We start from the raw sequence: 27,621 nt of genomic DNA on the forward strand, positions 1-27,621 counted from the left end.
AGTGCCTAAACACAGAGTAGATACTCAGAATTCTCTTCCCCATTTGCAAACTCACTCTTTTACTTAAATGGTACTATTTTAAGAGTAAAGTAATATAAAATTTACAATGTTTCTTTAAGTGTTTTGAAAAGTAAAATCTATATACATTGAAATTTTTCAATATTCCTCTTGTGGAACTTATCAATTTTGCCTTAATTTGGCTCTTTGGTGTGTGTTTGCTTCTTCACTAAAACTAAGTCCTATGTGACCCCTGGGTGGCTCAGTTTGTTAAGCATCTGACTCTTGGTTTCGACTCAAGTCATGATCTTACCGTCTGTGAGTCTGAGCCCCGAGTGGGGCTCTATACTGACATCGCAGAGCCTACTTGGGATTCTCTCCTCTCTCTGCCCCTTCCCTGCAAGCCCTGTGAGAGAGGAGCCATGGACTGTCCATCTCCACTTATGTCAGAGTGTCAAGTTCACTGTATTTTAGGGGACAGTTAACAGGGAGTCCCTCTGAATTTTCACCATTTTAGGATCACGTTTCCCAAGGACAGTTTCTGCACCTAAGCTGCATAAGATCTATGCATCCTTTGCAATGATACACAAAATTTTGTATCTATGATCATAAACAATGAATAAGGTCTATAGCTTTCATCAAATTTCAAAAGGGTCCATCTCTAAAAAGGCTAAGGAGCATAGCCCTTGTTGGCTGAGTTATATCCTTACTAAGCTGGTAAAGCTCTCGGCACAATGCAAGGCCAGTGAGGCTTCAACACATTTTGCAGAACGGTGATAATTACTCTCATGTCAGACAGGCAGTCTGTTTTAGTGTGCGGGGATGTCTTTGCTTTTATCTCAGGCTAACTCCATGAAATGTAAAAAAACAAAACAAAACAAAACGAAAAAACCACACACACACATAAGGATCAATCTTTCATTTAAAGGATAATCTCTTTCTGGATTCACTTACAGACAAACAAGTTTTTATGATTGTATTTTTATTTCATCATCCAGTATTACAGCACACCCTGCTGCTGGGTTCCCCAGGGGAGCACTTTACAACCATCCAATGTTACCAGAGACATCGAGGGCATAGCAAGGAATAGAGACTATTAATCACATCACAGTTCACAGAGGGATGGCTTGCTCCCCATCAAGGAGGCACACTGAACGACAAACAGCAGAACAGGAATGAGGTGTAGCCTTGACAGATCTAAAGAGGTATGGCTAATCTCTCATCTCCATGAACTCAGTTGACCCACAAACTCTCCTTTCCGTTGACTGTTTTGGCCTAGATGAGAAGCAGATTAATTATCGATTTGCTCCAATTCATCAATCCATCACCACCACTGGTCATCACCATCCTTAACATCCCATTGGATGACATGAAGGACCAACCTGGAAAGTGCATACAATTTAGTACCATCTAGAAATGTTAATTTAAAGGAATCAGAACTCTAGGTTTCCAGTGACAAGAGGCCAGTCAAGGTGTTGGGAATTGCAAAACATCTCTGGAGAAATGATTCCTTCCAAAACCCCTGTACAAAGAGATTTGACAAACCCTTCATGGCTTCTCACTGCAGAAGGCCTCATCCCTGACTTGACCTGGCCTCCCCAACCCCTTGAGTCAGGTCAGGAAAAACTTAATGTTGCCAAAAGAATGTACCATTTGTTCCAGCCAATACTTGATGATAGGCTTCTGACCTCCTCCCTTTTTTAGAGTATTTTAAAAGCTTATAACTGCCTTTGCCCTTTATGTTCAAAAGTTTATTTATTTTGAGCGAGTATGTGTGGGAGGGGCAGAGAGAAAGTGAGAGAATCCCAAGCAGGCTCCTCCTTGTCAGCACAGAGCCCGTTGTGGGGCTTGAACCCAAGAAACATGAGATCATGACCTGAGGGGAAATCACCGAGAGTTCCACCCTTACCTGACAGAGCCACTAAGGGGCCCCTCTTCCTCTGCTTTTTTGAGATGTTTATGTATCCTCTACAAACCAGGAATGTCTGGGCCGAAAGTCATTCCCTTGAAATGTAACAATCGGCCCCCACAGGGCCTCTTGTCTCCCAGTGTTTCTGGGAAGGTTAGCAGAGCACACAGCCTGATCACATTCACACTGACTAGCTCTCTCTCCCAGTTTGTGTGACTCTTCATGTTCCTGACTGGCACTTCATGGCTCCTCCCTACTACTGCATTCTCTCTTTAAAATGCCCAGTCATCTCTGTACAATTCAAAGTAGACTCGGCTCCTCCCCTATTGCACCAGTAATAGAATGGGACCGTTGGTACCCGGTTTAACTAGCATCTGGCTTTATGTATCTTTGGCAGTGGCTTATGCAAAATGGGAGCACATTGTCTCACAGAATTCAAAGACAGAGGCACCAGCTCCACCCCAGGAAGGACAGGAGTGCCGGGTCTCGGTTTCGATGGGAATTGCGTGAGATGCCAGTGTTCTGCTTCTCATCCCTGCTTTGTTTGGCACATGGTTTTAGTCTTTTTTCAAGGCAAACAACAAAGCCATGGAAACACTGTCCATCATTTATGCAGCAAATCACACTGAAAACCTACTCTCTGTCAAGCACTGTGCATCAGGAATAGAAGATTAGCTGAACAAGGTAGAAGAAACTCTGCACCTTAGTCGAGGGTTTTTAATTTATAATATTTATTTATTTATGTATGTATTTATTTTTGAGAGAGAGAGGATGAGCAGGGGAGGGACAGGGAGAGAGCAGGACAGAGAATCTCAAGCAGGCTGCACACTGTCCACGTGGAGCCGACATAGGTGGGGCTCAAACTCATGAATCACAAGACCATGACCTCCGCCAAAATCAAGAGTCAGATACTTAACCAGCTGAGCCACGCAGGTGCCCCCGAAGAGACAAATTTTAAACAAACAAGGAAACCGATAACTATAGAGTATAATAAGTGCTCAGATGCTCACCTTTGCCTAATCAACAATGGACAGGTGAGCAGAGTCATGTAAGAATGAGGCCAGCTTACTGGATGAGTTGTGGGAGGGAGACACAGGGGATGGAGGAGAAAGGAGATACAGTTCCCAAAAGAATAGGGACATTTTTCTTAGATGAAAGCAGGAGCTTGGCAGAAGTGTTCGCTATAGGGTCCTAAAACTTATAAACATGGGTTGGACCATGTTTGTGACTTAGAAGCTTCTTTTATGTCTTTCACTCAAGGCTGCAGTAGGTTTCTTCTCCTTCTCCTAGGTCCACACATCTACAAGATACCAATCAATTAGGGAAGAAAGACTTGAAGAAAGAAAGAGACATTCCAAATCCAAGTAGCCTCCTGCAGAACCAGGCCAAGTGCCCAACTCTATATTTCTTCTCTCCTGGGCTGTACCATGTGCTTTGTTGGCCTCCCAAAGGTGTCGGTGGATGCCAAAAAGAGACTTTGGGGCCTATCTTACCACCCAAGTGAATCAGCAGAGGAAGAGGGACAAGGAGTGAATGAGGAGAAAGAAATCATCTTTCAGGAAAGAACGAAGGTCTGTTCCCATGTACATCTATCTATAGTCTTCCTACTCTACCTACTAAGGGAATGGGCCTCTTCTGCACCAGCCTGATTTGGGGAACCTAGGATCTTAGAGACTTTCTTGAGCTTTTATAAGACTTGGCATTCTTAGAAATAGAATCAAGGGGAGAGAAAAAATCATGAGACCTCTGTAAAGGTCCAAGTGCATAGCCAGAAGGAAATGGCAATCCCTTCAAAGGTTCTACTTAATTAATCCCACAAAATGCCTGTCCTGTCAACAGAAATTTAGTTCCAATAAGAGATCATCTCATATGGGATAAAAAGTGATGGAATTATATGCTGTTCCTTGCTTAACCCAAGCAGTCCCTGAGATGGATAACTCCTTACAGAAATTCCAATGTACTTGGGCATTTGTAGTAAAGCCATCTTTATAGCTTTCTAGTATTCATTTGACTATTTTTTTCTATGCAGTTTACTAAAAGGAGTCTTTTCAGATTTTCTCAGTGAAATGTAGTTTGCAAGGTTTAGGAGAAGTTTCATTCTCTCAATGACAGATTGGGGACAATATGGAATTTTCTTCATTTATTTTTCTAGTAAAATTCCTGGGGGTAAAGAAACTAGTCTTCTAATCATGCTAATTATTGTTTCTCAAATCAGTTCTTCTGCACACTCTTTTATAGAAGCCATTACAAATTAAAAAATGAAATCATGGAAAAGATGGAGCCATAAAAATTATGGGTTAAATGTAAACAAGTCACTTTATTTCTCTAGATTCTACAGAAATTTCTCTAATTCTCTAAAGCAAGGGATGGATTTCTTATGAGCAAAGGTTTGCTGCCTTAATACTATGGCTTTCTTAACCCATCACTGGCTTTTCTAAACAGATGGGACCAAATGTTGATGTTCTTACCTCCCCTCTGGCAACCACCAGTTTGCTCTCTATATTTAAGTCTGGTTTTTTTGTTTGCCTCTTTTTTTTTTTACCTCTTGTTCATTTATTGTTTTGCTTCTTAAATTCCACATGTGACTGAAATCATATGGTATTTGTCTTTCTCTGACTGACACAGGGGAGGTAGATGGAGGAAATGGGGGAAATAGACAAAGAGGATTAAGGGTACACTTACCTTGATGAGCACTAAGAGACACATAGAATTGTTCAATCACAGTACTGTAACCTGAAATTAATAGAATGCTGTATATTAATTACACATGAATAAAGAAAAAATTATGTTAATGTACTATTTTCTTCTAGCTAGAACCAAATTCTATGGACCTAAGACCTAATTCCTAGCCAGGATCAACTGAGGACCATCCTTTTTGCCTACTTAGAAACATCTAACAGTTGTTCCTTCTCTCTTGTCTATCATATCCCCCTCTATATCGAATTCTTCCCTAGCTCTACTCAAAACATTGTTTCCTCTCCAATCTTAAAAACTACCCTATTTTTCCCTCCCTTCATCCTTTGGATACCTTATTTATCTCTTTCCCTTGGAGTTTAACACCTTGAAAGTGATTCCTATCTCTAATTCTTCTCTTTCCATTCTCAAAACTTTTCTAATCATATTTTTGCACTTTACCCAACTCTATCAAAATTGCTGTTATCAAGTTCACAAATGACCTTCACGTTGCTATCTTCAGTGATCAATTCTTAATCTACACCTTACTTGACAGAGTTCATCACTTCCAACCCTTTGAAACACTTTCTTCACTTGGCTTCCAAGGCAATACACTCTCTCAGTTTTCCTCCTGCCTCAGGAGCCGTGAATTTTCAGTCTGTGTTTCCAGGGACTTCTTATGCCCCTGACCTCTCAGTGCTGGAGAATTCTAGGAAGAGTACTTAGTCATCATCTCTGTATACTCACTGTTTTGGTTCTTTTACTGCTCTTATGACGTGAAGTATCACCTGTAGGCTGAAAACTCCAAAATATATGTCCTTCAGCCCAGACTTCTTCTCTAAACAATTTTGTATATCCAAGTGCTTCCTCAAACTTTCCATAAATTATCTAATAGGCATCTCAATGTAACATGTACAAAACTAAGTCTAATCTTCTCCCCGCTTTAACCCACCAGCAGGTTATAGCCCTTCTCATCCATTTTAACTGCATCCATATAGTGGCTCTGATCAAAAACAACTTGGAATTATCCTTACTTTCTCTTTCACATTCCATATTGCACCCACAAGTAATGACTGTGCCTAAAACAATTTTTTAATGTTTATTTATTTTTGAGAGAGAGAGCAGGGGAGGTGCAGAGAGAGAGGGAGACACAGAATTCAAAGCAAGCTCAGGGCTCTGAGCTGTCGGCACAGAGACTGATGCAGGTCTCAAACTCACAAACCATGAGATCATGACCTGAGCTTAACAGATGCTCAACCACACAACCAACTGACCCACCAAAGCACCCCAACTCTACTTTTAAACTAAATGCTGTAACTGAGCCCTTTAGACCATCCCCAGAGCTTCCACCTTGATCAAAGCCACCTTTATAATTGCCTGGATTATTACAGACATTTCCTAACTCATCTCCCACGTCCAACCTGTCCTTCTTTAGTCTTCTCCTGGCACAACAGTTAATGAGTCCTTTGATGTCTTCCTGTCTTACTCTAAGTAAAAGCCAAAGGTCACATTGGGATGTGCTAGGTGATGGGATTGCCCAATGAAGCTCTCAGACCTGGTCTCCTGCTGTGCTGCATGTTTGCACACTGTGTCCCAGCTACCTCCATCCCTATTAATTTAGAAATTGCTCCCTAGAAATGCTGGCGTGGGGGCACCTGGGTGGCTCAGTTGGTTAAGCGCCCAACTTCAGCTCAGGTCATTATCTCATAGTTTGTGGGTTTGAGCCCCACCTAGGGTTCTCTGCTGTCAGCATGGAGCCCACTTCATATCCTCTGTCCCCCTCTGTCTCTGCCCCTCTCGTGCTTGTGCTCTCTCTCTGTCTCTATCAAAAATAAATAAATAAACTTAAAAAAAAGAAAGAAAGAAATTCTGGTGTAGATAATGAGATATGGCCACAAATTGCTTTAGAGTACTCTGATTGAGAAGTGGGGGTCTTTGAGCAGGCTGAAAAATGGCTCCTGAAAGATGTCTACATCCCAATCCATGGGACTCATGAATGTCATCTTCCATGCCAAAGGGATTCCTCAGATGTGATTAAGTTAAGATCTTGAGATGGGGAGGATAGCCCAGATTGTCTTGGTGGGTCCATTGTGATCACAAGGGTCCTTATAAGAGGGATGCAAGTCAGAGTGAGAGAAAAAGTGACAACTCTCATACACTGCTGGTGAAAATGAAAATACAGCCAATTCAGGAAAGGGTTTGTCCCTCTCTTAAAGATAAATCTATACCAACCATATGACCTGAACACTCTATTTCACATTACTTACTCCCAAAAAAGAAACATTACATTCACCAAAATGCTTATACATAGTGTTCATAGTGGCTCTACTCATTCATAGTCACTAAAAATTTGAAGCAAACCAAATATTCTTCAACAAGTAGAAGGGTAAATAAATTGTGGTATATCTACACAGTGGAATACTAGTCTTCTTTTTATTATTTAAAAGGGAACATACCATCAATATACACAAAACCATGAATGCATCTCAAAATCATTCAAAAAATGTAACCTGACATTTAGTATCAAAAGTATATGATGGGCTCATGGGTGGCTCAGTCGGTTAAAGACTAGACTTTTGATTTCCCATAGTTCATGAGACCGAACCCTGTATGGGGCTCTATACTAACAGCACAGAGCCTACTTGGGATTCTCTCTCTCTCTCTCTCTCTCTCTCTCTCTCTCTCTCTCTCTCTCTCTCTCTCTCTTTCTGCCCCTTCTCTGCTCATGCTCTCTCTCTGTCTCTCTCAAAATAAATAAATAAACTTTAAAAAAGTGGTTTTCCCTTGCCATGTGACTTCTTAAGAGATAGGATTGATTTCCTGAAGCTAATTTCCCTCCCATAGATGGGGGATTGAAGGACGGAGCAGGAAGTGAAGCCCAGCTGATTCAGGTGGCATATTCATTAGAGACTTTATCAAGTTGGTGCATGTGGAGGAGACACTCATGCAGAATAGAGGCTCAGACCATGAAACTCCAAAAGTCAACCATCCAAATATAAACCTGTAAAATTTGCTATTTATGCATTTTAGTAGAATAAACACATTTAGATGTGTCCTCTTAGGCTTATTAGAACTGCTGTTGCCTGTTTCCTAGAAAGACAAGTTTGTGGGTAGCTCTGGATACCTGGAGAGAAAAGGACAAAGTGCCTGGAATAAGAAGTCACTGGCCCCACAGGTCAGAGAGAGAATGCGGAGGTGTGCTGACCCTCCATGCTGCCTCACTGTGTGTCCTGAGCCACGTGGACTGAAACCAGAAACTGCCTACTGGGTTCTAAGCTATGGAACGACAACATTCTGGAGAGCTTATCATCACCTCGTAAGACACTGAACAAGACACCAACAAGCCTACTCTCACTGGGGAGAAGATATAGACTTGTCTACATGAGAATTCTAACCACAGTCCTGATCCACTCAGCCCCAGCCCAGGTGTGGAAATACAATTTCAGATAATGACTCTCTTTCTATAAGAGTTGGTTTTTGCTTATTATTTACTCTGGCAAGGCAGGCAAAGACCTCAGCCACTTGGGGACTAGCAGAGACATGAAAAAAGTCAAAATCAAATGCAGCAAGAGCTGTGGGAGATGGTCCAGCTTCAGAGGCTGGCTCAGAGAAGGGCAGTCACACAATCTAGGCACATTTTCCAAAACCTAAGGAATATAAGCTTCGTGAAGGAAGAGATTTGGGGTTTTTCTGTTCCATCCCTGGCTACCTCCCCAGAATCTGGAAAAGTACCTGAGTCAGAATAGGCACAGGCTAAATATTTGTTACATGAATTAAAGTTCAGATTCTGGATGCAAGCAGGGCTGGGGTGTCCAATACGCTGTGAGGGCACTGTGGTACAAGTGGGCTGTAGGCAAACGACTGGGGGTCAGACCAGTGTACAGATTCTCCTCAGGAATACTCCCCTCAGGAAACAACCACCGAAGACGCCTCTGTGCCAAAGAAAACCTTGAATCGGTGAAGTAAATAAACTAAACTTAGACTTTGCCTAACGACATTCCATTCCATTGCAAGTATCCATTTTTTAAAATTCTCACAAACTCTTATCAACCCCCACAAATTAAAAAAAAAACATGTCAAATTGACCTTGGATATCTCCACACTGGATAATTGTCATAAGACAAGGACAGTCGTGCGGGTGGCAGTGCTAGTGACATTTGGGACCAATGGGTATGGCCTACATTTTAGGATGTTTAGCAGTGTCCCTGGACTCTACGTCTACCATTCCCGTGTGTGACAACTAAAAGTGTCTCCAACTTTGTCAGATGTCCCCGGAGTGGGGGAAGGGCACTCCTCCCCTGCAAAGAACCCCTGGTCTGCAGATTTTAGAAAAAAAAAATACAGTCAACCAAGTTGCCACTTACAGGTGAGAACAGCTCCAGTTTCAGACTTTAATTCATATAATTTATACCACTCTTAAAAGAAAAAAAATACTTCATGATATATTACAGTCAACTGAGTCATGAGCAAAATTGAGTTTCAAGTAAGGAAAAGGAAAGGGAAGCTGTGAATCACAAAACTATGAAGAATGCCCTTTATTGTCACCATAATGAGTCTAAGTGTGGATTTGTTTTCATTTGTCTTGTGTAGGATTCAGAATTCAGAACATTTTCATTTGGAAGATGCATCTCTCTCTTAAGTTACAGAAAGTCCTCAGCCAACATCCCTTCAATACTGTTTCTGTACCACCACTTCTTTTCCCTGAGCACAAAGACTGTTTCTCAGCCTTGTGGGTCATCAGGGGCTGGCGTGGGACTGGGTGCTGGCCACTGGACTTGAACCTCCTGCTGATGACCTTCTTTTCTCTCCCTACAGCCTGAAGCAAGCCCCGTGGAGACCCTTAAGAACAGCAAAATCACAAGACGTAGAGAAGTGTGTCCCTCTTTATAGGAAAACTCAATGAACATCAGCATTTGGCTGTTAGATGAAAAGAACCTCTTTCATATTAAGCTAGTAACTTGACATATATTGGTTACAGCAGCTGATATCACCTTAAGTGATAAACCAAAGGATACAGGAAATGAGTGATCCAATGCAGCAGAGGACAATGGGAATTCCCAGGTTAGAGGGCTCCAGGATAGAGGCCATCAGGGAAAAAAGGAGAACAAGGCAGGGGTGAGGTAGCAACTGGAAAACTGGAGTGAAGCGTATTTTGCTTTGCTAGTGGAGGATGTGCAAACAGCAAGCGATCCTAAGGAAGCCAAGGAAAAGGAACATCCAAGACATTTACTATGGGGGAATAAAAAGAAGACACAGAAAAGCAAACATGATAAACCGCTTGGCTCATTGGGGAACAATATTTATTTAATAGTTACAATACTTCATATCCTCAGTAGGGATCTAACCAAAAAAGGGGCTTGCATTCTGGGAAGGTATATGTGTGGAACCAGAAGTAAGAATGCTCAATATTCATCTTCCATGGTAAGAAGCCTCCAGGTAATACTGATGAGATATAAAACTGGAAAGTCAAGAAGTAGTAATTTCAGTATCTGTTTCAAATAATCAAAGTAAGTGGTAGGATAAAAAGAATTTACCTGGTGGCTGGCCACCTCTAGGAAGTAGAAAGGGAACAGTTAATGGGTAGCTATTTGTCATTTTAAATATTATACCACTTTTGACTTAAAAATATGCACAGGTAAGAGGTGCCTAGGTGGCTCAGTTGGTTGAGCATCTGACTTAGGCTCAGGTCATGATCTCATGGTTCTTGAGTTCGAGCCCCACGTCAAGCTCTGTGCTAACATCTCAGAGCCTGGAGCCTGCTTCCGATTCCGGGTCTCCCTCTCTCTCTGCCCCTCCTGTGCTCATGTTCTGTTTCTCTCTCTCTCAAAGATAAATAAACATTAAAAATTTTTTTAATATATACAAGTAGGGGGTGCCTGGGTGGCTCAGTCAGTTAAGTGTCCGACTTTGGCTCAGGTAATGATTCATGGTTCATGGGTTCGAGCCCTGCGTTGGGTTCTGTGCTAAATGCTTGCTCAGAGCCTAGAACCTGCTTCAGATTCTGTGTCTCTCTATCTCCTGCCCCTCCCCCACTCATGCTCTGTCTCACTCTGTTTCTCAAAAATAAATAAATGTAAAAAAAAAAATAGGAACAGGTATTACTTTGATAAAAAAAAATACATACATATTTTAAAGATTACTGTCTGTTTACATCAGGCATTTCTAATCTTCAACCCAGATGTACATGTTTCAAACAGCTTATATCCAGGGCAGGGATACATTTACCCTGATTGCAGGGGATAAAAATCAATGTGTCCTCACATTGTCTTTTGCAGAATCAAATGCTTCTTGGGGGTGGTGGTTTCCTTAAAAAAAATGCTGCCAAGAGAATAAAAGGGGACTATAGGGTGAATGTTGGCATAAATCACTGAAAATAGGACTAGAATCTAGAGAGCATGCATTTCAGTCAGTGAGGTAATGTTTGAGACTTATAATATAGAACACCTAGACAGATGCATGATGGAAGAATCAAATGCTTATTTCAGCATATATTTTGAGGTGTGAAAAGCCTCTTTTCTTTCCAGTGGGCATATTTTAGCTGATTCCACATCTGCATTTGTAGCGGAAAATGTAAATAATTTACACATACTTCCTGCTTCATAAAATAGAGCAGACAAGGCATGAACAGGAGGGTCAAAAGAACACAATCATATGACACTTATTTCCCAAAGACCGCCAAGCAAAACTATTCTATTTCATTGTTAGACCATGGATTGGACTTTATAGCCAAATTGTCATCTCAGAAAACATGGTGCTGATGAGGTTATGGCAGAGAAAGGAGAGAACAGAAAAATCAGAATGAATTGGGTTTCAGTGTGTCTTGAATGCTTCCGTTTACCTTTCCCTTGTCCATTCATTATCTGCCTTCTCCTACCTCCAATCCTTCAGCAAAGGCACTATGAGAAGGCTGAAGGTCCTTCTGGACCCTTTCTCTCCCCGCAAGTGCAGAGGTCCTGGAAGGAAGTTTTATAAGCTGATGTGAAGAGGAATAGTCATCTTGCTTTCCCAGAACTTCAAACAGTTGATCCCAGGCAATGCTCCGCAAACGCTCAGTACAATTTTTGGAATTGCATTATGCTGGCACCCAAGCTCAGCACAGTCAGTGGGGAGAGAGAGAAAGCTTGCAGCAGCCTTTCCTAAGTTGTTGACAACGTGCTTTGCCTGGGTCATCTGAAAGTCAAGCAGAAAATAGCAACATTCCCTCCTGTCCTGAGCCAGCACACCCTGGGAGTGAGAAGTGGTCGCCTGGAAGACAGGTGATCCTCTGCTGGAAGAGAAAAATCTGTCCTCACTGACACCCCAGAAGCCATTTTAATCTAGACACTGGAGACCTGACCTTCTACTCTTGGGGGAAGGAGGGGTGTTGTTGCTGTTTTTGCTTTCTTTTCACCTGTAACAGTGAGTTAGGAAGAGGAAAAACCTGTCTTGTGTCAGCATCTTCTTTCAGTGAGTCTGAGACTGACAGTGCTCCTAGAATCATGGAGGGAGATGATGTGAAATCCTGGCAGGAGGGGGGATTGGTGAAATGCTTGGAAGGAAGAAGGTTGGAGGAAAGAGTGAAAATAGCTGACCCTTGGGGCAAAGGAGGTGGATGAAAATCCCCTGACAAAAAAGAGCCATCTTCCAGGATCTTTTCATCTTGCCTGCCCAGACAACTTCCCCTCCTTTGGGAGAAGTACACTGGAGTGAAGAAGAACACAGGTTCTAGAACCAGGCAGGCTGAGTTGGAATTTTTTTTAATGTTTTTATTTTTGAGAGAGAGAGAGAGAGACCGCGTGAGCAGGGAAGGGTCAGAGAGAGAAGGAATCACAGGTTCTAAAGACAGGCTCCAGGCTCTGAGCTAGCTGTCAGCACAGAGCCTGATGCAGGGCTCGAACCCATGAACTGTGAGATCATGACCTGACCCGAAGCCAGACCCTTAACCAATTGAGCCACCCAGGCTCCCCTGAGTTGGAATTTTGGCTGTTTTCTTACTAGTTATGTGACTTTAGGCAAGTTATTTAATCCTGGGGTCTCAGGTGTTTCATCTGTAAAATGGAGTAACAGTATCTGTATTGCTGAAAGGATTAAATGAGCTATTGCACATAAATGCCTGGAACACTGCCTACAACATAGTAAGTAATCAAATATTGGCTTTTCTGGCTGTTATTTTAATAAAATGGCCTCCTGATACCCCTTGGGGAGCTACTTGTAGGCCATGTGGCTGGGGCAGAGCCAAACTTCCCACTAGAAATGGCCAGCCAAAACACTGATCCACTTCACCATAATTAGTCCCAAGGATGTGGAGAATCTGTTTAAAAGCATCACTCACAGGAATGTAAAATTGCACACCAACTCTACACACAGTTTGATGGTTTCTTTAAATACTAAACATGCCATGACCATATGACCAAGCAATTGCACTCCCAAACATTTTCCCCAGAGAAAGGAAAACTTAGGTTCACATAAAAACCTTTATATGAATGTTTATAGCAGCTTTAAACATAAAAGTCCCATACTGGAAACAATCCTGAAGCCCTTCAATGGGTGAATAGTTAAACTGTGGTACATCAATATAGGCTAATACTTAGCAATAAAAAGGGGCAAACTATTGATATTTGCAACAACCTAGATGACTTTCCAAGGAATTATGCTGAGTGAGAGACAATCACAGAAGATTACAGACCATATGATTCTATTTATGCAGCATTCTCTCTCTCTTAAAAATAAACAACAAAATGATAGAAATGGAGAACAGAGTAATGGTTGCCAAAGGTTAAGGAGGATGTGGAGGCAAAAGGAAATGAATGGGGCCAAAAAGTACACCTGGAGGGATCCGTGAGGTGATGAACATGTTCTGTATCTTGCTGCATCAATGTCTGTATCCTAGCTGTGATATTGTACTACAGTCTTGTAAGCTGCACATCTCTGAAATATTCTTTACAACTGCATGTGACTCTATAATTATCTCAAAATAAAAAGTTTAACTTAACAGATACCTTTCCAGGTGATTTTAACCTATAGCCAAGATTGAGAATAACTGATCTATTACCTTCTTATTTGTAGGCCTTTTCCTGTTAATCTCTTCTCTGTCCTACTTAAAGGCCACGACCTATTTTTTGCATCACCTTTACTAACACCTTGAACTTCCTTGCCTTCCATGTCCTTGTATTTAAGGAGAGTTTCTTGTAAGCAGCAGTTAGTTTTTTGGTTTTTTTAAATCCCCTCTAACAATCTTTGTCCTATTATGGGAGTATTTGGTCTGTTACAACATAATAAATACTTGAAGTAAAATCTACCATCTTACTTCATTCCCGTATTTTCTTTGTTCTTTTTAAATTTCTTACCTTATTTGTATCAATTACTTTTATTATTCTATTTTTCTCTCCAGTAACTTATTGTGTATTATTTTTCATGTTTATACAAGAGGTTGCAATATACATAGTAGTGGAGGCCTGGGTGGCTCAGTCCGTTAAGTGTCTGACTTCAGCCCAGGTCATAATCTCATGGCTTGTGAATTTCAATCCCACATCAGGCTCTGTGCTAACAGCTTGGAGCCTTGAGCTTGCTTCAGACTGTGTCTCCCTCTCTCACTGCCCTTCCCACTCCCCTCGCTTGTGTGTGCACACGCACATCCACACACACTCTCTCTCTTAGAAATAAACAAACATTTTAAAAAACAATATACATAGTAGATATAGCAGAAACTTACATAATTAATCCTTTGATCACTTCTCTGAATCTGAGGATCTTAGAACTCTGACTCTATGTGATGGTTAATTTTCTATATCCAAGCCTCCTGTAGCCATTCTGTTTCTCTGGATACCCCAACTAAAACACACAACTATCATCTCAAAGTTTAAGCTGTTGAGGTCATGATTTTGCTCTGCATATATTTAAATCCTACAAGGCATTATTTTCATGGTCTAATACAGTAAATGTTCATTTACATATACTTAGATAAATACTCACACACTTTATTTCCTTATTACTTCCTAAATTTCCCTGCTTTCTATCCAGAAAGTATAAAGACAACCGTTAGTTTGTTTCAGTGCAGGTCTGCTAAGGGCAAATTATTTTAGATTTTGCTCATTTGAAATGTCTTCTCTATTTCCTTTCATTTTGGAAGCACATTTTTACTGCATATGTAATTCCACACAGGCAGTGGTTTCTTTCAGTACTTCTTGATTTTATTTCATTGTCTTCTGACTTGAATTGTTTGTGTTGAAAAGTCACCTTGTCCTTTGAAATTTATATATCATTTCTATCTGACTCCTTTTAAAACTGTTCTCTGTCTTTGGACTTCGGTTTTACTGTTTAAATCTAGGTGTGGATTTCTCTTATTCACATCTCTTTGAGTCTTCATTACACTTACCACTTTACAGTTTGAGTCTTTGTTTTTTTTTAAAAGAGAGACAAAGAGTTTGCGTGGGCATGCATGTGTGTGGGTGTGCGCATGCGTGCCCCCCCCCCCCACCACAGACACACACAAGTGAGGGAGGGGCAGAGCGAGTGAGAGAATCCTAAGTAGGCTCCACGCTGACAGGGAACTCAAACAACAACCCTGGGATCATGACTTGAATGGAAATCAAGAGTCAGATGTTTAACTGACTGAGCCACCCAAGTGCCCCTGTGATTTGAGTCTTCATCAATTTAGAGAACATCTCAGCTAATATCTTCACATATTTCTTCCGCCCTATTCTTTCTCTCCTCTCCATCTGGTCATCCAAGCACATCTTTACTTTTTCTCCATGTCCCATGTGTCTCTGAGACCCCCTTGCTCCCTTCTATTTTGTTTATTTTTTATTGAAGTATAATTAACATACAATATGATACTAATTTCAGGTGTACAGTATTGTGATTCAACAACTCTACACATTTCTCCATGTGTACCACAGTAAGGGTGATCACCATCTGTCATTATATGATATTATTACAATATTATTGACTCTATTCCCTATGCTTTACTTTTCATCTTCGTGATTTATTTATTTTATGACTGGCAGTTTGTACCTCTTCATCCCCTTTATCTATTTTACACAAACTTTGTGTCCCTCAAGGTATCAATTACTGATCTAGCTTCCATTTCTCGAAGTCTCTTTTTAGATGTATCTAATCTGCTTTTTTTAAATGTTTATTTATTTGGGTGGGGGGCAGAGAGACAGGGAGAGACAGAGAATCCCAAGCAGGCTCTGCACTGTCAGTGGAGAACTGGATGCAATGCTTGATCTCATCAACTGTGAGGTCATGATCTGAGCTGAAACCAAGACTGAGTCACCCAGGTGCCTCTATCTAATCTGCTTTTAAACCCACGACTGACTTTCTACTTTTAGTCATAGTATGTTTCAATCCTAAATTCTTTTATCAGTTCCAGTTCTCTGGTGAAATTTTCCATTTTGTCCATGTTTTCTTTGAATATATTAATTATGATCATTATAATGATCAATATCTGATCATTTCAGCATCCAGATTATCTGTGATTTGTATCTCCTGTGTCTTGGCATTCTTAGTAATTTTCTTTTTTGAGTGCTGTGCACTATGTATGAAAAATTGTAGAGGCTCTGGGTGATTATATCTTACCTTAAGGAGGATTTAATTTTCTTCTGGCAGGCAGATAGGGTAAGAGAAGATCACTTTAATCCAATCTGGAATTGAGATGATTCAAAGCTGTTTTCAGTTTTTGTGAGGGCTGATTTGTTCCTATATAGCCCCTTCTTCTAGTCCATAACCTCAACCCAGGCAGGCCCTGAAAATTCAGTATCTTTACCTTTTGGAGGAGATCCCTGGTTCCCTACCTCCCCCACAAATGCCCAGACCCCTTAGCGTGGCCCTTCACTTGGGCCTGTCCTCTCTGATCATTTACTTTTCTGTATTTTTCTTCCCTTGTCAGAGCTTTTTTGTCCCAGGTAAGTCTTCATGAAAAGTTCTCTCTTGGGTAGTTAAATTGGTTTAATTTGAAAAATTAATGTTTCAATGGCTGAATGTGTTTTACTTTCAATATATCTTTATTTTACTAGAGATCTTTGATATTTTAAAAGCATATACCTATGGTTCTGCCTCTACTTTGCTGTGGGATGCTGGGTAGATCACTATACTATAAGGATTTTTAAAAAAAAGCTCGGATATTTTATAGCTTCCTGATTTTAGGTACACACTTGTGGTACATTCCAAGGGTCAAGTTTTTTTGTGATGAGTAAGAAGAGAAAGAGCATAAAAAAAAGTAGCATCAGTAAACAGATTCTTATTTTTCAAAAGACTTAATTATTTATTTGTTTGTTTTGTTTTGAAAGAGCAAGCAAGCTCAAGCAGGGGAGGGGCAGAGAGAGAGAGAGAGGGAGAATCCCAAGAAGGCTCAGCACTGGCAGCATGGAGCCTGATGCAGGGTTTGAATTCATGAGCCATGAGATCATGACCTGGGCCAAAATCAAAAGAGTGGGACACTTAATTGACTGAGCCACCCAGGTGCCCCAGACTTCACATATGTTATAAATATTTGTTATCTGATAAAGTTATGAGCATCACTGAAAATGGAGAATGCCAGGAGATTGGCACTATTGTACCTCTGATAGAGGATTAGGTTCTGAAGTCCAAGGCAAAAAAAATGACATATAGGTTGGTAAGTTATAGAAAATATCCTTGAAAAATCCCTAAGCTGACATTCCAATTTACCATAGGTCAAAAAATGTCAGTTTTCTGACCAACATTTAGTACTATTTCTCCAGTTGGGCACCTGGCAAACTTACCAGCTCAGTAAGTTTAGCATCCGACTATTGGTTTTGACTCTTTGTTTTGGTTCAGGTCATAATCTCTTGGCTTTATGGGTTTGAGCCCTTCATTGGGCTCTGGACTGATATCTTGGAGCCTGTTTCAGATTTTTTCTTTCTTTCTCTTTCTCTCTCTCTCTCTCTCTTTCTCTCTCTCTCCCACCCCCACATGCACTGTCTCTGTCTCTCTTTAAATAAATATATAAACTTATTTTTAAAAACAATGATTTCTCTAGTTGACCACTGAAGTATTTGGTTTTCATTTGGAGGTCATGTCATTTTAAAATGCAGATTTTAGCACTAAAATCATGTTGCTATTACAAGAAGTAAATAGGAACTGAGATCTTCTAGGGAAGCATAGATTACGTCTCCCATTATATAATGTTGGCATAATTAGTCTATAGAGGGGCATTACAATGGCAACCACCAGTACCACTCACCCCTCCACATGGGTGCAATTACGTTCTCATGCATTAAATGTACATATTATGTGATTTTTATCATAACAGATTATAACAGAGGGGAGGAAACGATGTGTGGTTAAGGTGAGAGCTACAAATTATGGGTCACAAATTAAGCTAGCGAGGGCATAGAAATTAAGAGTTCTGTCACTGTTTGCTCAAGAGATGGAGGGGACTTAGAGTTTTACATAATGCTACGAAATGATGAAAGAGTGCATCTGTTGGTATGTCATATCTATATGCAATCACACTTACATCATTTTAAAAATTAAAAGATTTTTACTACTGAGGAAATCTAAGAGAGAGCCCTGCCCATCAATGTGGACCTACTCTCTTAATCTAAGGCTACCAAGTTCCAACGCCAACATTTCTCCCAGATGCTGGAAAACTACAAAATGACTTAGATGTAGGGTCCTGGTTATTGAGTTATCTATTGCACTTTACCCTCTTCCCCTTGGGCTTAAGTAAGCAAACTAAGTAACTGCAATAAGGATGAAAGCATTCTCTGCTGGCTGTGCAGACTTGCACAGATATGTATAAAATCACCAGCCAGGCATCACTTTTATGAGAAGTTCTTTTCTTAAGGAAATCAGAAGGTAACTCACAACCCTTATTACACTTCAGACAAGGGCAGGTGAAATTAAAGTGGGAAAATGCTCTTGATTGATTTCCAAGCCACTCTGTCAGATGGAGTTGTGATTCTGGCACTGATCAACAGTCTTCCAATCAATAGAGCAGTGAAGCAAGAGCCACCAGGAAAAGAGCATCCGGCAAGGGATAATGACTGCTTCTCAGCGCCTAAACAGAGAAGACTTTAGACACATCATTGTTGACAAGTTCACATCTAAAGGTGACTATGCTGTTTATGCAATGAATGTATAAATGGAAGTAATTAAGCTCTTTTGGAAGTCATCCAGGCTGTCACTCACTAGTCTTCACACTGGCCTGCCTGGACATATGTGTTTACGCCTTGCCCAGCTTCATCTAAATTAGACTCCATTGTAAGAAACGAGATGTGAAAGCAGCAATGAGAACCAGAAATTTTAGCACAAATAACAGAATATGAACTGTGTATCCAGTGACTAACCTCTGGTGGGAACATTTCCGTGGATGGACTTCCCACATTCTTACTATCTTTTACACGGAGACGTCAGCATCTTTCCCAGGAATCTGTTCCTGGGGGATTATGGTTGCTGGCTCTATTTTGACATCATCATTTCATAACAAGAAGCATCTAAAGAAAGATTTTGAAAGCCTCACGGGATAATTACAAACCCAGCAACAGTGTCAAGTGGCCTATGTTAATGGTACTCACTCGTGATTGCCAAATGGTTGTTAAATCAGTGGATTTCAAATGCATGACACAGATGAAGGTGTCAAGGAGCAAAGTGCTTCTCTCATTCCTTCCTTCTTAATTTTTCATTGTTTGTTGTGTTGACCAAAGATCGCTACCTCGTGGCACAGATGCACGCAATGATTGCATTACACACAACAAAATTGTTAAATAAACTTTAAAAAGGGGGATGCCCCTGGATGGCTCAGTCGGGTGAGCGTGGTAGGACTCTTGATCTCAGCTCAGGTCATGGTCTCACAGTTCATGAGACTGAGCCCCCCATCAGTCTCTGTGCTAACCGTGTGAGCCTGCTTAGAATTCTTTCTCCTTTTCTCTCTGTCTCTCTCCCCCCACCCAAAATAAATAAATAAACTTCAAGAAGGAAAATTTAGAAGGGTACTCTATTTCACCCACTTTCATATCTCCTACCTTCCCTTTAAACACACATTATAAACATTTTACTTTTAACTTACTTTCAATTTGTAAGAGTCCACTCTAACCCTTCCCCCCTTCCCACTTTAAGTGAATACGAAGCCGGGGAAGAACCGAAGCACAATGGGATGAGGGTGGCTTCCAGGGGTCAGCTGAGCTCCCTCGCAGGCCAGCTTCTCCTCACACACGATTCAGATTCTCGCCTCAAGCACAGTTTCAAGTCAGACTAGAGTCACCTCCTGGCTCTACTGTGCCCTCACCCTGGATGTATTACTAGGACTTCAGACAACATGGAAGCCAAGCTCTGCACCTTCTGATACCCATGGAAGGGAGAACACAGGTACCCTTGCTGTACCACCATGGGTGGAAAGTGCTGGAAAACAGTAACACAGGATGCTATGAATCCTACCCACGTCGTGGCAAGGGAGGCGGTGCTCAGAGCCTGAAGACACAATCATGCCTGAGAGAGCTTTCTCTCCTGTTTCTGTCTCTGTTTTTCCCAAGTCTACCATTTCTTCTTCTTCCTTCTCCTTTTTTTCTTCTCCACCTCCATCCACCCCTTCGCTTTTACTTTCTATTTTCTCCTCTCACTATCTTTCCTCTCCTCCCCACCCCAGACCTGTTTCACTATCTGCCCCAGGTACCCACATGGGCCATGCATAGCAATGTTGCATTTCTTGTTATTCCTACAAAATACCATGTTTTGTTATGTCCATGGGCTCTTGCACATGTGTAGCCAAGCACAACACATGTTCTGATAATGCTACAATATGATCACAATGTGAGACTTATGGACTAGAATGCCAATCCGATCAATTCCAAGTCCAAGGTTTAGGGAAAAATGAAATATGACAACGGGAACAGAAGTCCATTTAAATCTAGTCACTGCTGAGGAATATAAACAAAATCTCTAAGCAGTAAATCTTATACAGAGTATTAGTAAGATTTTAGAAGAGAAAAGTGCAAAAAAAAAAAAGCCTTTTTGGATTTAAAGATTTCAGTAAGCATCAAAACTGTGGGTTTGGGCTCAGTATAAACCAACTGCTTTTTAGCCCGGACTTTTGTCAGTGCTCGTGCTGTTGGCATTAGGGTGGGGGAACTTGTAGAAAGACTGCCTTCACGTCATCACAATGAGGAACATTTGTGCTTCAAAGGACGCCACCTCGAAAGTGAAAAAACAACCCACAGAATGGGAGAAAGATTTTGTAAGTTATCCATCCAATGAGGGACATGTATCCAGAATATACAAGGTACCTTACAAGTCAACAACTAAAAGACAAATAAGCCAATTAAAAATGAGCAAAGTACCTAAATAAACCTTCCTCCAAAGAATACATACAAATGGCTAAAAAGCACATGAAAAGATGCTCAGTATCATTGGCCATCAGGGAAATGCAAATCAAAACCACAATTAGGGGCGCCTGGGTGGCTCAGTCTCTTAAGCAGCCCGCCCACTTGGGCTCAGGTCATGATCTTGCAGTCTGTGAGTTTCAGTCCCACATCAGGCTCTGTGCTGACAGCTCAGAGCCTGGAGCCTGCTTTGAATTCTGTGTCTCCCTCTCTCTCTGTCCCTCCCCCACCAGTACTCTGTCTCTCTGTCTCTCAAAAATAAATAAGTGTTAAAAAAATTTTTAAGCACAATGAGATACAACTTTATGCCCTTTAGTATGGCTCTAATTAAAAAGACAGATAATAACAAGTACTGACTAATCTGTAGAGAAATTGGAACTCTCATGCACTGCTAGAAGGCATGGAAAATGGTGGACCCACTTTCAAAAACAGGATGGCAGTTCTTCAAAAGATCAAGCATAAAGTTACAATGTGACCCAGCAATTCTACTCCTAGGTATTTACACTAGAGAAACAAAACCATGTATCCACACAAAAACTTGTACACAAAGAGCCCACATGATCTTCATGATAGCTAAAAAGTAGAAACTACCCAAAAGACCACTCACTGAAGAATGGATAAAAAAAAATGTGATATACACATTGAATGAAATATTATCCTGCAATAAAAAGAAATGGAATTCTGAGACATACTACAACACGAATAAATTTTGAACACATTATGCCAAGAGAAAGAAGCCAGTCACAAAGGATCACATTTTGTATGACTCCATGTATATGAAATATACATAAAAAGCAAATCTATAAGGACAGAAGGAAGATTTGTGGTTTCCTAGAGCTAGGGGTAGGACAGGAATTGGCCAGTCATGAGTACAGAGATTCTTGTGATGAAGAAAATGTTCTAAAGTTGATTGTGGTGATGGCCACACAGTTCTGTGAATTTGTATACTTTAAGTAGGTAAATTGTATGGTTTGTGGATTATATCACAATTACTATTTTAAAAATATATATTTCCTGGGGCATTTTAGAGCTGGCAGTACAGGCCCCACCCCAGCTCTAAAAGTGAGTAGCACATCTTCAGTCATCATGACACACTGCAAAACCCCAGAAAAATGTTTAAATTCCCCCCTTATGGAGAGAAACATATTGCCCCTCCCCCTGGCCCCTCACTGCTATTGAGAACCTTTGGAAAAGAGCAATGCTGATGGATGTGTATGAACGAGCATCCTGGAGATTGCCAACGCTCTTGCCAACAGGCACTTACACAACCTAATTCTCAAACAACCGAAGTCTTCTCTGCTGTCATTTCCCTAATCTACACAAGCGGAAAATCAGGGAAATAAAAGAAACTTCTCTTACCCATAGAACCAGAAAATTTCCTACATGGTTCTCTCAAAATGCTTTGCCATTGTATCCTTGAAAATAATGTCAAATATATATTTGCTGAAGCTCCTTATATTTACAAAATAGACGATTATTTTCATCTTTGAAATAAGCAGTTGTCAAATACATACTAAAGGTAGGAAATGGTTTTTGACCCCTATGAGAGTGTCTTCACTGTGGCACTTGCATGGCTCTCCAATAAAGTTGATAGTCTAGGGGTGGCTGGGTGGCTCAGTCGTTAGTGTCCAACTTTGGCTCAGGTGATCTCACGGTTCGAGTCCCACCTTGGGCTCTGAGCTGAATACTTGCTCAGAGCCTGGAGGCTCCTTCAGATTCTGTGTCTCCTTCTCTGTCTGCCCCTCCTCACTCATGCTTTGTCTCACTCTATCTCCCAAAAATAAATAAATGTGTAAAAAAATTTAAAAAAAGATGATAGTCTAACCGAGAGAAGATGGACTGACAACTCTAAGTCTGGGGGCAACAGTGATCATGTAAGACTGGGAAGGAAGGATATCAGCTCAACACCATCAATATTTATATAATTAAAAAAATTGTTATGGTCAAAGCCATCCAAATTGATAAGGAAGAAGTAAAACTTTCACTATTTGCAGATGATGTAATAATATATGTAGAAAACCCAAGACTCCACCACAAAACCACTAGAACTGATATCTGAGTTCAGTAAAGTTGCAGGGTACAAAATCAATGTGCATAAATCTGCTGCATTTCTATATACTAATGATGAAGCAACAGAAAGAGAAATTAAGAAAACAATCTCATTTACAACTGTGCCAAAAACAATAAGGTATCTAAGAATAAACCTAACCAAAGAGACGAAAGAGCTTTTACTCTAAAAACTGTAAGACACTGATAAAAAAAAAAAGTGAAGATGACACAAACAATTGAAAGACACTCCATGCTAATTGGTTAGAAGAACAAATATTGTTCAAACATCTATATTACCTAATGAAAGCAACAAATTTAATGCAATCCTAATCAAAATACCAATGGCGTTTTTTACAGAACTAGAACAAACAATATTAAAATTTGTATGAAACCACAAAAGACCCAAATAGCCAAAGCAATCTCAAAAAATAAAAACAAAACTAGAAGTATCATAATTCTAGACTTCAAGATATATTACAAAGCTGTAGTAATCCAAACAGTATGGTAATGGTACAAAAATAGACATATAGATCAATGGAACAGAATATAAAACCTAGAAATAAACCCACAGTTATATGGTTAATTAATAACTGAAAAAGCAGGAAAGAATATCCAATGTTGGGGGGGGCATAGGTGGTGGGTGCCTGGGTGGCCCAGTCAATTAAATGGTCAACTCTTGATTTCAGCTCAAGTCATGATTTCATACTTTCATGAGTTTGAACCCCATGTCGGTCTCTGTGCTAACAGTGCAGAGGCTACTTGGGATTCTCCTTCTCTCTCTGTCCTTCCCCAGCTCACACTGTCTCTGTTTCTCTCAAAATTAATAAATAAACTAAAAAAAAAAGACTATCCAATGGGAAAAAGACCATTTCTCTTCAACAAATGGTGTTGGGAAAACTGGACAGCTACATGAAAAAAAATTAAACTTGGTCACTTGCTTGCACCATACACAAAAGTAAACTAATTAAAGACCTGGAATCATAAAAATCCTTGAAGAAACATGGAGAGTAATGTCTCTAACATGGGCTGGGAGCAACATTTTTCCAGACATGTTTCCTGAGGCAAAAGAAATAAAAGCAAAAATAAACTCCTGGCAAAATAAAAAGCTTCTGCACAATAAAGGAAACAATCAACAAAACTGAAAGGCAACCTACTGAATAGGAGAAAATATTTGCAAATGACATTATCCTATGAAAGGGTTAGTATCCAAAATATATAAAGAACTGATACACCCCCCGAAAAACAAATAATCCAATTTTTTAAAATGGGCAAAAGACATGAACAGATATTTTTCTAAAGAAGATATCCAGGTGGCCAACACATGAAAAAATGCTCAACATCACTCATCATTAGGGAAATCAAAATCAAAATTACAATGAGCTATCACCTCACACCTGTCAGAATGGCTAAACTCAACAATACAAGAAACATCAAGTGTTGGCAAGGATGTGGAGAAAAAGGAAGCCTTGTGCACTGTTAGTGGGATTACAAACTGGTACGATCACTGTGGAAAACAGTATGGAGGTTCCTCAACAAGTTAAGTAATCACACTACTGGCTATTTATCCAAAAAGTAGAAAAACATTAAATCAGAGGGATATATGCATCCCTTATGTGCACAGCATTTATGTTTATAGCTATTTACAATAGCCAAATTATGGAAGCAGCCCAAGTGTCCATCAATAAATGAATGTATAAAAAAGATGTAGGGGCATCTGGGTGGCACAGTTGGTTAAGCATCCAATTCTTTTATTTCTTAAATTTTTAATGTTTATTTGTTTGAGAGAGATAAAGAGAATGGGAAAGGGACAAAAAGAGAGGGAAACACAGAATTTGAAGCAGGCTGCAAGCTCTGAGTTGTCTGGACAGAGCCCAATGATGGGCTCAGACTCACAAACCATGAGATCATGACCTGAGCTGAAGTCAGACACTTAACCAACCGACTAAGCCACCCAGGCACCCCAAATATCCAGCTGTTGATTTTGGTTCAGGCAATGATCTTATGGTCTTGAGTTCGAGCTCCTAGTTGGGCTGTGCTGAAAGGTCAGAGCTTGCTTGGAATTCTCTTTCTCTCTCCATCTCTTTCTGTGTCCCCTTTCTCTCAAAAATAAATAAAATAAACATTAAAATAAAAAAGAAGTGCACTTGTAAAGAGCACTGGGTGAGTGTGGAAGTAGTGAATCCCTATGTTGTACACCTGAAACTAACATAACACTGTATGTCAACTACACTAGACTAAAAATTAAAATTAAAAATTGTTTTAAAAGTCATGTTGAATAAAAAAGTTAAACCAATAAGTGATTTGATGAGATAGTGAGAGCCAGAAGCTAAGTATGAACGAATTAATTTATTAATTTATTAACCTCTTGGAATGATCATTAATTCCTTTGTTAGGATTTGAAGTTACATTTTTTTTTTGGCATGAAAGAACAAAGAAACAAAAAGCACTTCATATCGTAAAGAGATAACCCCATTCCATCCAAAATTGAAGGCTGCAATTAGTGTGGTGGTGAAGAAGAAAAGCTTCTTTCTCTTTCTGCTTTTAAAATTTTCTCCGTGCCTTTGTTTAGACAATTTTAGTATAATGTATCTTGAAGAAGATCTCTGAGAAAATTTGTTTGAGGACTATGTGTTTCATGAATTTGAATGTTGAAATCTCTTCCCTGTCTTAGTAAGTTTGGAGCCATTATTTCTTCAAACAAGCTTCTGCTCCCATCTCCCTCTCTATTCTGGGATTCTAAACATTCTGTTTCATTCCTTTTGATGGAATGAATTCCCATAGTTCACTTAGGCTGTCTTCATTCTTTTCCGTTTTTTATTCCTTGCTCTCTTCTGCTTGGATAATCTCAAAAACCCTGTCATCTACTTTCCTACCAGAAAATCAATGTCTCATTCTCCATCCCAAACGACAAAAAGCCTGAGCACTAAATTATGTGTTGATTGCATGTGTGAGCAGAACAACACTCGGCACCTGTGAGCTGTGATGTAGGCACAGAAAGGCAGAGAAATAATCTTGGACAGATACTCATGTACAAGGGCTAATCATAGAAAGAGATTCTGAAAATGAAGCCCAAGGCAATAGTGACTTGGGAAGATAGTAAGAAACAAGAGATCTGGGCAGTGGTGGTTAAGGGTCTAGATTCTGAAGTTAGATAGCATGGCTTTGATCCTAACTCTGCTTCTTGCTCATGGTATGATCTTAGACAAACTACTTAACTTCTCTATGCCCCATTTTTCCAGTCTATAAAATGGGGATGATAGATAGTATCTACCTCAAATTCTACCCAGACAAATCTGTTACCAACACTTTTCCACGTTCACTCCAACACTCTGTCCACTTAGAGTCCAGTGTCAGAACTCTGTGAGTGACCATTTTCCTTCCTTATAAGAAAACACACCAGGACTAAGATTGTTGGAGGAAGCATGAAAGTGATTGTGCTTATTTGCTCTCTTGAGGACCATTCCTGGCTGTAGCTGGGAGATAGTCTTGTGAATGCCCAATTCAGAAGAAATTTAACTATATAAGACAAAGTCATGCATTTATAGATGAGAACAATGTACTCAGAGAGGTTGTATGAGTTGCCCAAAGACACACAGTTATTAGGGTAGAACCTATCTACCACTTTAATATTTTCTCTAACACATCATGATGTATGAAGGATGATTCAACCTTCAACACAGAAGCATTGTGGCACAAAGCTGGGGGACAGAACGTACAATCTGAAAGAATAGCCTCAGCAATTCACCCCCCTAGATCCCCATTCATCAGCATGAGACTTCCAGGAGTGACCCCTCTGTCACTTGGAAACCTGAAAGATTCAGGAGGACTCCAGGGTCCACTTCTGCTGGAGACATGAGTTTGGTAACACATCTGGCTCTCTGGACTCAGGGTAAAGCCCAGTGAACCCCTTCACTCCCATATTCCAGAAACCTCCTGCAACTCCAAGAATAGCACTAACACACATAAGAGAGGGAAACTACCCAGCAAACAGGAGATTTAAACTCAAAACAGCACCGCCCTTGGAGAGCTCCTGAGAACTCCATGGTCTGATGTCCTTCTGTCTGCTGTTTCAGCGAGAAGTCCACTCTCCCATGTGCCATCAGTCACCTGGGCTACTCCGGCCTAGCAGGGCAAAGATGACCGCTTTTTTCCAGGCCTCTGAAGGTACATTATGCTTCCCTTTTGGGGCTCTCAAGCCCCCAGAACAATCTGAAAAGACTTCTTTGCAAACTTCACTCCATAAGTGAAATTTTACAGAAAAGCACGTCAGTAAATGCCTGGGGATGTCGTGCTTTGGAAGTTTCTTGAGTGCCTCTCTATTTGGAGTGAGTAGATTTCATGAAAACTTGACAGAGCATCAAGCCAAGATAGGAGGTCAAGTCTAAGTTCAGAACTTGCCATTTGACGTTTTTAAAGGTGCTTGCACAGCAAGGAGGGAGTCCCTTCTGTGAAAACAATTAGAGACAGGAATTAAATGTTTGAATCCGATTTTTTTTTATTTGGTGATTCAATACATTTTTAATTCAAATAGTCACCACATAACCTAGGCACAATATTAAGCATTGTACAAGCAAAGTAATTTACTGATTTTCATTTCAATTGACAAAGAGTACAATAAGTGAATTGGTTAAGGGATATACTTCTGTACATAAAAATATCCATGTATTTATACAA

General features: G+C 40.3%; 1 long non-coding RNA gene across 2 annotated transcripts; it reads right to left on the minus strand.

Moving 5' to 3' along the window:
- Positions 1 to 1,046: 1,046 nt before the first annotated feature.
- LOC115296367 lies at positions 1,047 to 11,608 on the minus strand. 2 transcript variants are annotated; one of them, XR_003910885.1, is made up of 3 exons: positions 11,454 to 11,608; positions 4,589 to 4,639; positions 1,047 to 1,272 (listed from the first exon to the last, which is right to left on the minus strand). It is a non-coding gene; the product is annotated as an uncharacterized LOC115296367 (long non-coding RNA). The 2 variants fall into 2 exon arrangements; XR_003910877.1 differs by having other exon boundaries at positions 1,047 to 1,379.
- Between the last annotated feature and the right edge of the window lie 16,013 nt (positions 11,609 to 27,621).

The sequence above is a fragment of the Suricata suricatta genome, chromosome 1 (genome assembly GCF_006229205.1).
Source record: "Suricata suricatta isolate VVHF042 chromosome 1, meerkat_22Aug2017_6uvM2_HiC, whole genome shotgun sequence".
Classification (NCBI taxonomy): Eukaryota; Metazoa; Chordata; class Mammalia; order Carnivora; family Herpestidae; genus Suricata; species Suricata suricatta.